Genomic DNA, 15,128 nt, shown 5'->3' with positions numbered 1-15,128 from the left:
GTGAGAACAATGGGGAAAAAATATTAACCCAAGTGGCTTAGACTCCAAATCCCTGCCACTTAGCTCTGCCAATTCCAGTTGATGGTCCAATTAACAAGAAGTTGTTCAGTGCTTTGGGTCAAAGATGCCTTAGAAACACAAACAAGATATTGTTCAGCAATGTGACACCCATGGTAACCACACACGGTCTGTAGCACCCTCTGCCCTGGCCTTCCTCTGAGGGAGTGTCCAGTCCCTCCCCATGGGAGCTGGTTTTATTTCTGAGTGTAGTTAGGAAAGAAGTAGTGGCCATAAATGGCCCCCTGCCTCATTCAGTCTCAAGTTCAGCACAAGAGCATCATAAGGATACTCTACAGGGCTGCCTTCAGTAATATCACTCTTACAATTCAGTTCCATTCAACAAACACCCAGGCCAGGTCAGGCCTCCACTTCAGTCCTAGGACAGACATAATGGGACATGGCAGAGGAAGCTTCTCCCACTGAGGAGCCATTATCTGCAAATCACCGAAATATCCTTGAATTTGTGCTGACATTTTGACCTAAGAGAAGGCAGATAGCAGAATCAGCCAGAGTTGGGTTCAAATCCTGACTCTGCCATCTTGTAGCTCAGTAATCCTGGCCAAATCATTTAGCCTCTGCGCCTTAGTTCCTTCTCCTGAGAAGTGGTATATACTGCATAGGATTAAGCAATATAAAGGATGTATGTAAAGCACATAGAGCCAGTCACAAGGATAATGCACCCTAAACAATATTCATGGTTATCGCTATAGGTCCTGGGAAAATTAAATCCAACAATTTAGTTGTTTCAACCCAACTAATCATCAGAATCACAAAGGGAGCTTGTTAAAAATATAAATTCCTAGGCTCCCATACCCCTGAGAAACTCTAAACTGGGTAGGTCTGGGGCAGGACCTAGTAACCTCTGCCTCCATTATACACTCTTATTGTGCCTAGCCATAGTAGGTGCTCAACAAATAGAGGCCCCTTCCCTGGACTATACTTCTAACTAACCAGCTGCCTCAGTCTGCTCTTGTTCCTCTGTCCTCCCCCACGGCAGGATCCTTTTAAAAAGTGAGGTCATGTCAATTCACTGCCCAAACCCCCCTACAACTCTCCATCCATATCCCTTACCAACTAGACAAGGTCCTACATCAGTGTTCCTGACTCCGGGCACACATTAGAAATACTTGGTGGGCTTGTGAACAATACCTATGCCTGGCCCGATCCCAAGCCAATGGAATTAGGATCTCTGGGGTGGGGACCTAGTAAGGTTATCAGATAAAATACAGGACACCCACTTAAATTTGAATTTCAATGTATCCAAAATGTTCGTACTCCCATAATATCCTGAATTTAAAAAATAAAATAAAATAAATAAATTTGAATTGCAGATACACAGCGATTAATTGTTTAGTATAAGTATATCCTATGCAATACTGGGACATACACATTCTAAAAAATTATTCACTGTGTATCTGAATTCCAGTACAGCAGAGTGTACTACAGTTTCATTTTCTAAATTGGGCAACCCTAGGCCCAAGCATCAGCACTTTTATAAAGTTCACCATGGTACGACCCCCACTACCTCTCTGATCTCATCTCATCTGCTTCTCTCTCCAGCTCTCTCCACGCCAGTCTCCGGCCTTGTCTTTAAAAGTGCCAACCACACTCCACCTTTCCTATCTGCGCTCCCACCTCAACACCTTTGCAGTTGCGGGGGCTGCCTCTGATGCTCTGCCCCATACCCAGTGGCTTCCCTTCACCTCCAAGGTCACCAGCAGGTGTTCCCTGACCACTTCATATACGACAGCACACCCTCCCTGCTTTACTTTTTCTTTACAACACTTATCACTACCAGACAGACTAAAATCTATTTGTTGGCTGGGTGCGGTGGCTCAAGTCCCAGCTGCTCGGGAGGTTGAGGCGGGAGGATTTCCTGAGGCCAGGTGTTTGAGGGTGTGGTGAGCTATGATCACACCACTGCACTCTAGCCAAGGCAACAGAGTGAAACACTGTCTCAAAAAACAAACAAACAAACAAACAAACAATTTTATTGCCCATCTCCCCTCTGCCCATCCCCCAAACCAGAATGTAACCTCCAGGATTTTGCAGGAAACACTTTGATTCTTTCCTCTGCTGTATCTTCAATGCCTAGGATCCCACCAGCAACTCAATAACTCCTGGTTGAATTAGTCAATGGTTAATTATTAATAAAAGGCTTCCACTTCCAACACAATTCCCTAAACATTCCTTTGGGGGAGAGTTGATAGGAAGACCACTTGTCAGAAGTGTATTTTAGAGAGAATAATAGCAGCTAATTTTTATTGTGTGTCCTGTGTGTCGGACACTGTTCAAAGCACTTTACCTGTATATACTCATTTAATCCTCGTGACAACTCTCGAAGGTTGTGGGGACCATAATTTTCCTGATTGTACAGATAAAGAAACTAAATTCTTCAATGTCCAAACCTAAAAAATCTCAAAGGCATACACTGAGAGGTGTAAACATATTAAATATTTTCTCCACCTTTCCTACCAACAGCCTTGATAATGGGATTAGGGCCTATGTGTGGTGGGGGTGACTGGGATGGCAACAGCTGAACTGGATGCAATGTCCGAAGGCAAGTGTGTTCAACACACAGTCTCTAACCAAATCAGAGACAGGGCAAAGCCATTGTGTAGAGTGGTGCCTGGTCCCACAAAGCCAATCTGGCTGGAAGGGGCTGCCAGACATTGTGTGAAGGAGGGCTAGCTGGAAGCTTTCCATCTGGACAAGGCCCACACACTCAGATATAACCTCTTATGCCCCTAAAGCTTGCACACTCTTGGCCCATTTGACCCTCGCAATAACCCCATAGATGGGCAGAGCTGCTCTTCTTGATCCTGATTGGCCAGTGGGGAGATGAGCAGATGGAGGCTAGAACATTCCACAAAGTGCATGAGTGACAGCCTCTGGACTGCAATGCCTGTCTGTCACTCTCTTCAGTACCTTTTCCACTCATAGTCCTAGACTTTCTCCACTGGGAGAAAGAGCAACAGTCTTTGAAGCCATGATGATTCTTGTTCCTGCTCTGGTGCTCATTAGCTCTGTGGCTTCTGCACTCCCCTGACCTGAGCCTCAGTTTTCTCTCCTGTAGAATGGGTGTGATGAGAATTCACAGGGTTGCTAGGGGAATAAGATCCATGCATCCATTCATCAGATGATCTTGAGCACATACAAAGTGCCAGGCACAGTCCCTGGGGCTGGGCACACAGCAGAGGGCAAGGTAGCCAACACCCCCACTCTCAGGGATTTTAAATTCTAGTTGGGGAGGCATACCATAAACTGGTAAACAGGAAAGCACACGAAATAATTTTGTATAATGATAAATGCTACAATTAAAGTAGAACAGGTTCTTCTGTCTTGGACTTGACCAGAAAAAATAAAAAAAGAACAGGACTAGATGCTTGGTGTGTGGTTCCATAGCCCTTAGAACAGTACCTGGCACATAGTAGGTGCTCAGTAAATTTGTTCAATGACTGAATGTGCTGGGTGGTCAGGGAAGACTCACAGATGCCACCGCAAATGGATACCAGAATGAGAAGCCAGAGACAATCTGGGGAAAAGGAAGGTCTGGGCAGAGACCAGGCATGGCAGCTCTCCCCCCCGCCCCCCCCCCCCCGTGCAAAGGCCCTGAGACTAGACCAAACTTGGCATTAGGAAGACAGAAGAATCAGGGAGATCTTGGATATCTCGATATTCTGTCAATTTCAAAGTGCTGCATACACTTGCGGCAAGCCTGTTTCTGTGGCTGGTTCTTTAATTTTACATCATACATTTTTGAAAATTTCCATGCCAGTCGCCGGGCGGCCACTTTCACAACAGAGCCGTTTCCGCAAAGTTCAACCTTGAAGGTCCTTTTCCCGCGCCCGCCCGTCCTGCCGCTTCCTGGAGGGCAACTGCACCCAAAAACAGGTTTCGCGCTACGGGCCGGCCCGTCACTTCCTGAGAGCAACACCGCTGTGACGGTGGGTGGCGGTGGCGGCGGCAGTGGGGCGAGCGGGTTGGGACACTAAGTCCGCGAGCCCGAGCCCGGAAGGCCCCGCGCTCCGACGCACGGGCCGCGACCAGGCGCTCGGGGCGGGCTGAGCGGGCGGCGGGACCGGCCCGGCCGGCGCGGGGCGGCGGGGGCGGGGCGGGCAGGAGGAGCCCGAGCCGCCTTGGCCTTCGTTGCCGCCGCCGCCGCCGCCGCCGCCTCCAGGTAAGGGATCCCGGGAGCCGCCAGGCCGAGGTGGCGCTACCCCGCAGGGCCACTCCCCGCCGCCCGCGCCGCCGGCCCCACGCGGGGACTCCCGGAGCCTGGCCCCGCTCGCGGGCCCTTTGCCCTCCGCCCCGCCCCCTGCCTCTCGGGACACCTGGCCCACCCGCAGTGGCCGCGCTGCCCCGGCGCTCACTGAGCTGAGGCCCGGCGGCCTGGTGGTGATTGGTTGGTTTTCAGAGCCGGAAGTGGTCTTAGAAATCATGTAGGACGGCAGATGGGGAAACTGAGGCCGGGCAGAACTCTCGGGTCTCCTGCTTCCCAGGGTGGGCCTCTGAGCCTTTGGAGGTCACCCAGCCACAACTTTGAAACATGAGGAGGCTGGTCAGAGCCAGGGAGGCAGGGAGGGGTCTTGCCCAAGGTCACACAGGTTAACAGGGCTTCCCTTGTCGCACTAGTCCCTTTCGCGCCCTGCTGAGGAAGCTTCCAGCACCCCTCAGCCCCTCTCTCCTTGCCCCTACAGCCCTGAGCGCTCCTGCAGACTCTCCAACTGCGAATTCCAGGGGGGCTCGGGGAGCCCCTGGAGAAAAGCCCAGGCTCCTAATGTTGCCGGCCGGCCGTGTCTTCTTGCCCTGATGATGCCTGAAGTCACAGGAGGGAAGAATTACTGCTGCTGACTTTTGAGTGGATCTTACAGGTAGGTAAACCGAGGCTCAGAGAGATGAAGGGATTTTCCCAAGAGCACACTGCCACAGAGGAGAAGAGGATAAGAACCCGGGCCACCTGACTGGAGAGCCTGACCCGGTGCCAGGCACAGAGTTGGCCTCCGCAGTGTCCCTGCCCTGCACGGGAGTTAGGAGCAGGGCCCGGCTAGAAGCCAAGGCTACTACCTAACGCAAAGTAGGAGTCAACACATTAGTTATTCTTTTCCTAAGTCAGTGTTTATTTCACTGCGGAAAATATGAAACCCCTTTTAAGCTTTGGGGACATCCATACATTCATTCACCAAATATTTATTGAGCACCTACTGTGTGTACTGTTTAGGCACTGAGGATACAGCAGTGAATGAGTCCTGTCCTCAGGGAGTTACACTGCCCTTCGGTCTGGGGAGGGAGGGCTGGACACAGGAGAGGCCATTGGGATCCCCCCCGCAACAAGGAAGTATGTGAAGAGGGCAGAGGGTGACTTTTCTAGTGACTCATTAGAATGGCCTCAAGACCTCTGAGCTTTTGGCCCTCATGGGCCTTGTTTAAGATGCTTCTGCCAGCCTGAGCTTTCCCACTCCCCAAGGATTTGAGGGGGCAGAGTAGGTGGGTAGAGAGTGAGTCAAAGGAAGCCCTAAACTAGCTGCAGAGCCTGGAGATCTGGGCTGTAAACCTGGTACTGCCACTTCCTTGCTGTGTGACTTTGGGTAGCTCACTCAACCTCTCTGGACCTCTGTTTCCTTATTATATAACGGGGATCATATCTCATAGGGTTGATGAGATCGTCAAAATCGTAAGGCACAGTCCAAAGTGTGGCCTGTATCAGAGACCCTGCCAAATCAGGTGTAAGCAAGGGTGTGTTTATTTAGAGTGTATTTATTTAGAGGCTCTAATGACTCTGTCGATAACCTGTTACTGTTTGCAGTAAAGAAATGTAAGAGTCAGAGATAGGGGTGGCTGAGGCTCCCTGCCCCAGCTCCAGAAATGGGATGCTCATGTCACCATCAGCATTTCAGTTTTACATTCCCTGTAGCCGCACATGCAGCATCAGACAAAGGTGGGCTTGGGGGCTAGCCTGGCAGCTTCATAACCGCTCAGACAAGTTATGTGACCCCTCTGTGCCTCCATTTCTTCATTTGTAATCTGCTATCTCCAAGGATGTCGTGAGAATTAGACGAGCTGAAGCCACCAAGGGCCCGGTGCGGTGTCTGACACTTTGGGAGACTTTTCACTTTTTAGGCTTAAGGTCCAAGGAGGGGTTGGATGGGCACAGTTGACTGATGAGGTTGTCACAGCTCAGCGTGTGGCTCCCACGAAGGCTGGAGCCTGGAGGATTCCTCACAAGGCTCAAACCATCCCTCCCTACACTGGTACCCACTGGGCTCCAATGCTGGACCAGCCACCTGGGCTGCCTAATGTGGGACCTGAGAAATGTCATTAGGTTGTTTCTCATCCTGTCCTCTTACGGCCTGTGTGTTTTGTAAACGCTGCTCTGTGTACCATAAACTGGGGCTGCTGGTGAGGAGCGGAGACCTGCCTTCCTTGGGTGTGTGACAGTGGACAGGAGTGGGCGGGAAGGGGAAGCCAATCTACTTTCCACTTAGCCTTCCTGCACTTGGCAGCCAGCCTGGTCCAATTGTACCCTCTGCTTAAAGCCCTGCTGTGGCTTTCATTTTCTTACGGAAAAGAACAAAAATTTTTAACACGGGCCGGAAGGCTCTGCTCCCCCTGCTGGCCTGCACCTCCCCTCGCACCTCGGAGCACTTACCAACAGCCCTCCCTGCCCAGCACCCCTCCTTCCTTAGGGCCCTGGCGTCTGCCCTTCCTGGCCATTGCTCCTCCCTGCCTCCCATTGTCCAGGCAAATACCTTCTCATTCTTCAAATTTGAGCCCTCCCCAGACTTGTATTCCAAACGCCCCAGGTCACAAGACATCCACCGGTGTGTTGGAGGTTAAGCTCAGGGTGGAATTACACACTCACTGCTGGGATTAGTTTCTGCCTGTACCCTGCACACCACCCTGACATCCGGGGTTGGGGCCGAGTTTGCTCGTAGGTGCTCAGTAATGAAATCTGCCTGTAGGGAGGACCTCTTGAGCAAATTGGAGGCCTTGCTTTATATAAAACTGTGTTGTCCTTCAGAAACATATGCTGAAGTCATTTCTCAGTTGTGGGGGTAGGTGTTCATTCATTCCTTCAGCCACGGAGATTGGGCACCAGCTCTGCCAGGTACTATTCTAGGATACATCAGGGAATACAACACAAAAGCCACTGCCTTCATGGAGCTTTCTCTAGTGAGGGGGACAGATGATAACCAAATAAACCTGTGATGTATTATCAGGTAGCGATCAATTAAGAAAAATCATGCAGGGTCTGATGGGAGGCAGGGAGTGGCGAGGCCAGTTTAGACCTGAATGAATAACCAAAGCATTAATGGGGAAGCACTGGTGCCCTGGGCTTCATCCACTGTCACCCTGACCCTCCTACACATAGGCAACCTGCCACTATACCGGAGAGGAGATGGGATGGCCCAGACCAAGCCCATAGGGCTCCAGAGGCAGCAGGCCCCACATTAGCTGGACAAATCCAGGATGGCACAGGGAAGCCCCTGAGCCCCCTCAGTAAAGTGGACAAGAACTTGGAGTTTGAAAGTCACGCAGGCCTTGGAGGAGGATCCTAGGACTACCACTTGCTGGCTGTGTGACCTCCACTTCTGTGAACCTCAGTCTTCTCGTCTGTAAAATGGGGACAGTCATTGTCTTTTCTTCATAAGATTATTGTGAAGCTGAATGGGATCATGAGCATAGTAGGTTCCCAGGAAATATTAGCTGGTTTTATTGTTAAACTGTGCTTTTGAAAACGGACATGGGGCCTCAGACCAAGAGCGCAGCATGAGCTGAGGCTGGAGGTGGGATCCCAGCGTGGGCTGGAAACCATGGGGAGGACCAGCCGGAAGAGGGGAGTGCAGGCAAATAAATCAGGAAGGGCAGGTTGGGCCCATCCAGAGGTGCTTGGGGTTTCCAGGAAGTGAGATGTCAGCCTGTGGGGAGGTGGAAGGTAGTGAGGTTCATCAAATTCGGTGGTTTTCAAATTGTGATTGAAACCTTTTTGATCACCTCAGGGTGTAAACTAGACGAAAGAGAAGCAGAGTAGCATCATAGTTAAGGTGGCTGCCTTCGGTCTCAGACCTAGGTACAAATTTAAATACCACCTTATTCCTCTGGGACCCTGACTTTAATTTCTCCAGGCCTCTCTATCCCCATCTGTAAAATGGAAATGATAGCACCCACCTTGTAGGATTGCTGGGAGGAAATGAGAAAATGCATGGAAATGGTTGGGGGTGGGGTGGATAACATTTACCAAGCATTTACTGTTATAATTTAAAATTTTTTTTAATTATAATACACATGCCATAAAATTTGCCATCTTAATTTTAAGTGTACAGTTCACTAATGTTAAGTATATTCACATTGTTGTGCAACAAATCTCCAAAACTTTTCAGCTTGCAAATCTGAAACTCTATACCCATTAAACAACAGCTCCGCAGCCCCTCCCTGCTGCCCCCAGGCCCCGGCAATCACCACTCTATTTTCTGCCTCTATGAATTTGGCTACACCTGACTCCTCATGTAAGTGGAAGCACATACTGTTTATCTTTTTGTTACCTGGGTTATTTCTTAATGTCTTCAAGGTTCACTCGTGTTGTAACATGTACCAGAATTTCCTTCCTTTTTTAAAGTTGAATAACATTCCATTGTGTGTATACAGCACATTTTGTTTATCCATTCATCTGTCAATGGGTGTTTGGGTTGCTTCCAGCACTTAGCTGTTGAGAATAATTCTATGAACGTGAATTCTATGAATATACAAATTTTTTTGAGACCCTGCTTTCAGTTCTTTTGGATATATTCTCAGAAGTGGGATTGCTGGATTATTTATTGCTATAATTTGAAAATGAGTTGTCCAGGGCTCAACCAGTGGGTCAAATGAACCATTGCAAACTTTGCCATCTCTCCCCCTTCCTTCCTGGGTAACTTTGCCTCTCAAATTATTTTTTAATCATCCCAAGTGGAAACCACCATTCTTTCAGCAAATGCTTCTGAGTGCCTACTGTGCTTACATGGAGCAGAGGGAGATATACTATAAGCAAATTAAACAAGTAGCTGATGCGGTATGTCAGAGGATGGCATGTGTGGAAAAGCAGAGGCGTAGGGTAGAGGGTGCTGGGGTGGGAGGTGGGGATCAGGGTGGCTGCCCCCAGGGTGAGATTTGAGCACAGATGGGAAGAAAGGGAGGGAGTTGGCCATGTGATTATCTGGGGAAAAGCATTCCCAGCAGAAGGAACAGCCAGTGCAATGACCATGAGGTGTGCCTGGTGGAGCCAGGAGCAGTAAGGAGGGTGGCGTGGCTGGAGCAGCATGAATGAGGGGGCGGAGGGGAGGAGGAGGACAGAGAGGCCAGTAGGCCAGATGGCATAGGGTCTGTCACCATTGTAAGAGTTAGTGACTGTGGGAGGGAAGGGAGTTGTTGGAGGGTTTGCAGCAGAGAAGGGGTGTGATCTGACTCCATTCGAGATGGACCTCTCTGGATGCCGTGTGTGAAACAGCGTGGGTGAGGAGGCGCCTCTCATGACCCATGTGAGAGGTGACGGTGGCTCGTGAGAGGTGACAGTGGTTCCTGCCAGGGCGTGGCAGGGGAGGAAGGGAGCAGCGGTAAATGTGGGCCTGGGTATCCATCCCAGTGGCACAGTCCCTCTGCCCCACCAGTCCCCCTGCCCCTCCTCCAGGCTGCTGAAGTGAGGGTGGGAGGGAGCTTTCCTTCCAGGCCAGCATCTCTGTTTTCTTCTGATCTGTAATGTGATTGTCTAAAACCCTTCGGGTTCTTCTAAGTTGGAACTGTTGCCATGGAGACCTCCCAAGATGCCTCATTTACCTCTAGCTTCCAATTTGACTTCCAGATAGAGGTGTAAAATGAATGAATTTCTCTCCTAAAATGCTGCGGGGGTGGGTGCTAAACTGGGCCTGCCTAGAATCCGCCCTTCTAGGGGTATCTCAAGATTGTCTTATTTTGGGTTTGGGAGTGTGTGTGTATTTTAACCTTCAACTGCAATCTTTAGAGTTTCTGGCCTAAGGACAGTGCTATAGCTCTATGTTTTGTAAAGGATTTTTTCAGCCTGGTGCTTTGATTTCTCCTTGGCATCAGAATAATTAGTCTTCAGCCTTCCTGTGACACTGCAGCCATCTCTCTATTAATGCTTATTTTGTTGCACTGCAGAATCGTTTAAAAATCCAACTGTGACCAGAAAGAGAAAGAGACCCCACCCTCTTCCCCCCACCACCCCCACAACACACACACTAACACATTCATGGAAAATTTGACCTTGACCTTCACTGACTGCTCCAAAGGAGAAAAGGACATAGCTGGCTGGTGTGGAATGAGAGACAAAAGTTCATTCTTAGGCCGGGCGCGGTGGCTCACGCCTGTAATCCTAGCACTCTGGGAGGCCGAGGCGGGTGGATTGCTCAAGGTCAGGAGTTTGAGACCAGCCTGAGCGAGACCCCGTCTCTACTAAAAATAGAAAGACATTATATGGACAACTAAAAATCTATATAGAAAAAAATTAGCCGGGCATAGTGGCGCATGCCTGTAGTCCCAGCTACTCGGGAGGCTGAGGCAGTAGGATCGCTTAAGCCGAGGAGTCTGAGGTTGCTGTGAGCTAAGCTGACGCCACGGCACTCACTCTAGCCTGGGCAACAAAGTGAGACTCTGTCTCAACAAAAAAAAAAAAAAAAAAAAAAAAAAAAAAAAGTTCATTCTTGCATGTCATCTTCTAAAGGCCCAGATCATAGAGTTTCAAGGATGATTGAAAGGATTTTCAAGAATGATCTTAGCCATATTTAATTTTCTTCTTGGTGCTGACTTTAGAATTTTTCATCTCCCCGAGGAGAAATCCCACTGTATTGTTTATGGCCCTAGTCAACATGTATTCGTTGAGCACCCACTGTGGGTGCTTGTGGAGCTGAGGACAGATATTTGTGGAATGGCTGTCCACCCCCACTGCTGACAAAATGACTCAGTTAGCATTTTCTTTAGTGATGGATATTGTGACTGGCTAGACAAAAGTCATAATTATGAAGCATCAAAACAAGGTCCCATTCTGGAATCATCCCTGTCCATCCTGGGTCTGGGCTGGGCAATCAAGCTATAGGCATGGGTTTGCTCTGGTGGTTCTCACTCCTGACATGTTGTTCCCTGAGAGTTGGGGCTCTTCTAGGTCAAGTGCGGGCCTTTCTTGGAATTTCTTGGTGTCTCCGCAGTGCCTAGGCAGGGACAAGACCCCCCCAAGACAAGCTACTTCCTCTGTCGGTGACCCCTGAGCCCCGGGGGTGCTGCTGGGGCAGCCTGGGCACAATGGGTGACCCCAGGGCACAGAGGTGCTGCAGGTCCCGACCAGCAGGCTGTGTTTCTCGCTGCAGGAACCCGGTACTCTCTTGGAATCAATGTAGCTTCTCAGACACTTGAAAAATCCCGGTTTAACTCTGGACTGGATCCTGATCCCAAATCAGATCAAGGGGTGGAGGCCACCGAGAACCCGTACACACAGCAGGTGGCACCTCTCCCACCCCGAGGGTGCTGCCGTACTCGCTCAGCTGAAACAGTTTGGGGGGCCAGCCCGTCCAGCTGGACAAGGCATAGAGTCGGAACCACGAGCCCCTCCATCCCAGCACTGCAAATGGCTGAGAATCGCCTCTGTCATCACGCCACCCCTTGTCTGTTTCGTGACTAATAAGACCTGTTGGTCACATGAGTGGGACTTAACTCTGACCTCAGCCCCACATGGGGTCAGGGCTTTCTGAGCTAAAAACACTCCCCTTCTAGGGATCAAGGGGCAGAATTGTTTTTAATTAGTGTTATTTTACATTATTAAAGCACCAATAAGCTCATGACAGAAAATGCTAAAATTACAGAAAAGTAGAAAGAACAGATACCCATCACCCCTTGTCCCCGAGCCCCACCAGCCAAGAGACAATGATCCTGAACGTTTCCATGTATTTCTTTCTGACCTTTTTGCGCTGTGAAACATTTTTTTAAAACATAGGTAGAATTATATTGTATATCCAGTGATATGCTGGTAACCACCTGTCTAGGAAAAAGAAATCCCTGATTTGTAGCATTTGCCAATGTCTGTGGTGTAAATATTCCCACTATGCTGATTTCAGGGCGCAGAGTTGGGAGGAGATGCACAGAGTTGATTCTCGCCAGCTGGTATGCGTCAGCTCCAGCACACCATGTCGTAATTTAAAATTGTATCTATTTTTTTCTGATCTTAAAATCAACACTCATTACTGAGAATTCACAAAACACAAACTTATAAAAAAAAAACTAAAATTATCAGAATCCAACCCCCCCCCCCCTTAGTCAGCCACGGTTAGCGTTCCAATGCATGTCCTAACAGTCTCCAGGTAGGGACATGTATGAAATAACTTCTAGAGAGTTCAAACGCAGTACGTATATATGGCAGAAAAGTTGGGAATACAAAAAAGTCTCTGCTACCTGGAGGCTGTTATTCCCGTTGTATTTCTTCCCTGCTTCTTTTTTAAATGATTGGACTCATAGTTTGAGTATCCTAATTTTTAGGCATGGTATAGGTATGCTCTGATGCCCCAGAGGAGGGTGACATCCAGAGGAAAGGCGTTACTAAAAACCCTCCTGAGGCTTAGAGAGGTGGAAAATAATATTCCTTTTCCCCAGCATTGACAATGGCTGTAAGGATGAAGTTCAAATTATTTGAAGTTTGGGGAACCCTGGTTTTGGGTCCAGGGACATCCTTAGGTAATTCCATCTCCCTTCACCAGGAGCATGAGAACAGGAGTGCCTTTAGGGAGAGAAACAGGAAAATCTAGCTCTTGCTTAGGCCTGAAAACTAGTTCATTCATTCCTTCATGTAACTGACATCCACTTCTTTCTGAGCACCCACTCTGTGGCAGGTACCTGGTTGGGCAGCAGGATACAGATGTGGAGGAGATACAGTGCCTGCCAAGGGGCTGGGTGCAGTAACCAGAGCTCAGGGTATAAAGAGTTAGGACAAGGTCATTAAATGAGCTGATCCATGTGAATTGCCAGGGCTCAGCACTCATAGCCACCTGCTGAGATAGGCACCCCAAGGAGAGGAACCTGCAGGGGCAGAGGCCCAGAGGAGAGTGCACTGCAAGGCTGCCCAGAGCGTGTACTGCCAGGCTCCTCCAGCCTGGGCCGACCCGCTGCCTCTCCTATAGCTCCAGATCCCACACCCTGGGGACCCACAGGCTGGTTTTTCTGGTTTGCTCCCCCAGGGCGATTTGCATATTTCTCTGAAGAACGCTGTAAAACCTGAACAGCCTGTCTGCAGACTTGGAGAGAGGGGAGGCCCACAGTTGTTTCTCAAAATCTGGGTATTATTTAAGGTTTTGTTTTCTTTAGATCCCTTTACCATTATTTAAAATCATCTTACTTCTGAGTTTACATATCATGTCCCTTGCTAGAATGTAACCTCCCTGACCGGGGTCTTTGTATGTCTGTCTTAGTCACCGCTGGAGTAGGTGCCGATACATGTTGATTAGATTAACTGGTTAAAAGGGAAATATTTATTTACACCTTACTTAAGCCTTAAGAAAAGTTCTTTAAAATTCTATAGAAATACAGAATTATAGGTTTTTTTTGTTTTTTTTTTTTTACTTTCTATCTTAATTATGGACTCACAGGAAGTTGCAAATATAGTACCGTGAGGTCCCTTATACCTCACTCAGCTTCCTGCATGGCCATCACCTGTACAGTGAAGTCTAAACTCCTTAGCTGGATGAACCTGGCTTTGCATGGTGTATCCCTGGCAGCTTCCATTGCAACCTCATTTCTTCCCCCCACCCCTGGCGCTCCCATCGTCCAAGCCCTGGCTACACCAGACATCTTCTTTGTTCTTCAAAGGTGTTGTCTCTCTTCCACCTCTGGGTCTTGACACGTGCTGTCCCCTCTGCCCAGGACATGCCCTTCCTACCCACCCCACCTCTGTCTGCTTCACTCCTGTTTGTACTTCAGGGCTCAGCTTAACTGTCACCTTCTCTAGTGCTGGGTCTCCTCTTGGTGTCCCTCTGTCTCCTGTGTTTCCCCGTCACAGCATTTATGCTGCAGGTTTGTCATCTGTCTACTTGTCTGTCTCTACCACTGTCCTGTTTCCTCTGCTGGGAGGCCCTCCCCCGCCCATCCTGTGACTCCCTGCAGGCCTCTGCTGGAAGGACCCCTTTCATCCACATAGCAGTCAGCCCTCCTCCTCCATCACTTCATGTCCCCCTCGCCCTGCCTACTTGCCCTTGCCCCTGTCCAATTCTTGTTTATTCAGTGGGCTGCTAAGGGCATGGATGCTGCAGCCAGACCTCCTGAGTGTGACTCTTGGTTCCACCACTGCTTAGCTCTGCAACCTGACCCACGGACCCAAATCATTTTATCATTATGTTTCGGTGTATTGTTGCCTGTCTCCCACCAGAATGTGTGCCCCTTGAGAGCAGGGCGTTTGTCAGTTTTGTCCCCTGACCTACCCCAAGGTCCAGAGCAGAGCATCCCACATCATACACCCCTCTTCCTTCATCCAGTGAGCGTTGGTTGATGTCTACGGTACTCCCGGGCGTGTGCTCAAAGCTAGGGTGCAGCAGAGAAAAACAAGCAGGGGCCGACCTCAGGAAGCTTACATTCTATCTGTATATGCAGGTGAAAAAATAAGTTAAAAAAAAAAAACCATCATTTTAGATAGGGATAAGTATTATAGAACAGAGTGCTGAGATAGAGGAGCAGAGAAACTTTAGCCTGGGTGGTCCAGGAAGGCCTCTCAGAGGAGGTGACACCCAGGCCAAGGCCAGAATGAAGTGAGGGTCTGGGAAGAGTGTTCCAGGCAGGGGGAATGGCAGGTGCGGAGGCCTGGAGGCGGGAGCAGGAAGACAGCCGGTGCGGCTGCACAGTGAGCAAATGGCGTGGGTGTGCAGTGGAGGTCAGCAGCAGGCGGGGCCGGACCACGCAGGACTTTGTCGGCCATCACATGGGGATTGGGATTTTTTTCCTGGCACAGTGGGAAGCCTTTGGAGGCTTTTATGCAGGTGAGTGACGTGATCGGTATATGTGACAAAAATGCCACGAGGGCCACTATATAGGGAATGCATTGTAGG

General features: G+C 49.5%; 1 protein-coding gene across 3 annotated transcripts in view; it reads left to right on the top strand.

Annotated features, from left to right (window-relative positions):
* The first annotated feature begins 3,880 nt into the window (after positions 1-3,880).
* The window catches only part of TMCO4 (transmembrane and coiled-coil domains 4), a 93,016-nt gene continuing 81,768 nt past the window's right edge, over positions 3,881-15,128 (top strand). For 2 of the 3 annotated variants that reach the window (XM_069479429.1, XM_069479431.1), the window contains exons 1-2: positions 3,881-4,007; positions 4,761-4,934. The gene's annotated coding sequence lies outside the window, so the exon portion shown is untranslated. Of the gene's footprint in view, positions 4,008-4,215; positions 4,241-4,760; positions 4,935-15,128 lie in introns of those variants that run through there. The other variant, XM_069479430.1, reaches the window with a different exon arrangement.

Source organism: Eulemur rufifrons, chromosome 8 (genome assembly GCF_041146395.1).
Source record: "Eulemur rufifrons isolate Redbay chromosome 8, OSU_ERuf_1, whole genome shotgun sequence".
Taxonomy (NCBI): domain Eukaryota; kingdom Metazoa; phylum Chordata; class Mammalia; order Primates; family Lemuridae; genus Eulemur; species Eulemur rufifrons.
The sequence above is the reverse complement of the archived record's forward strand: the minus strand, read 5'-3'. Positions and strand labels throughout refer to the sequence as shown.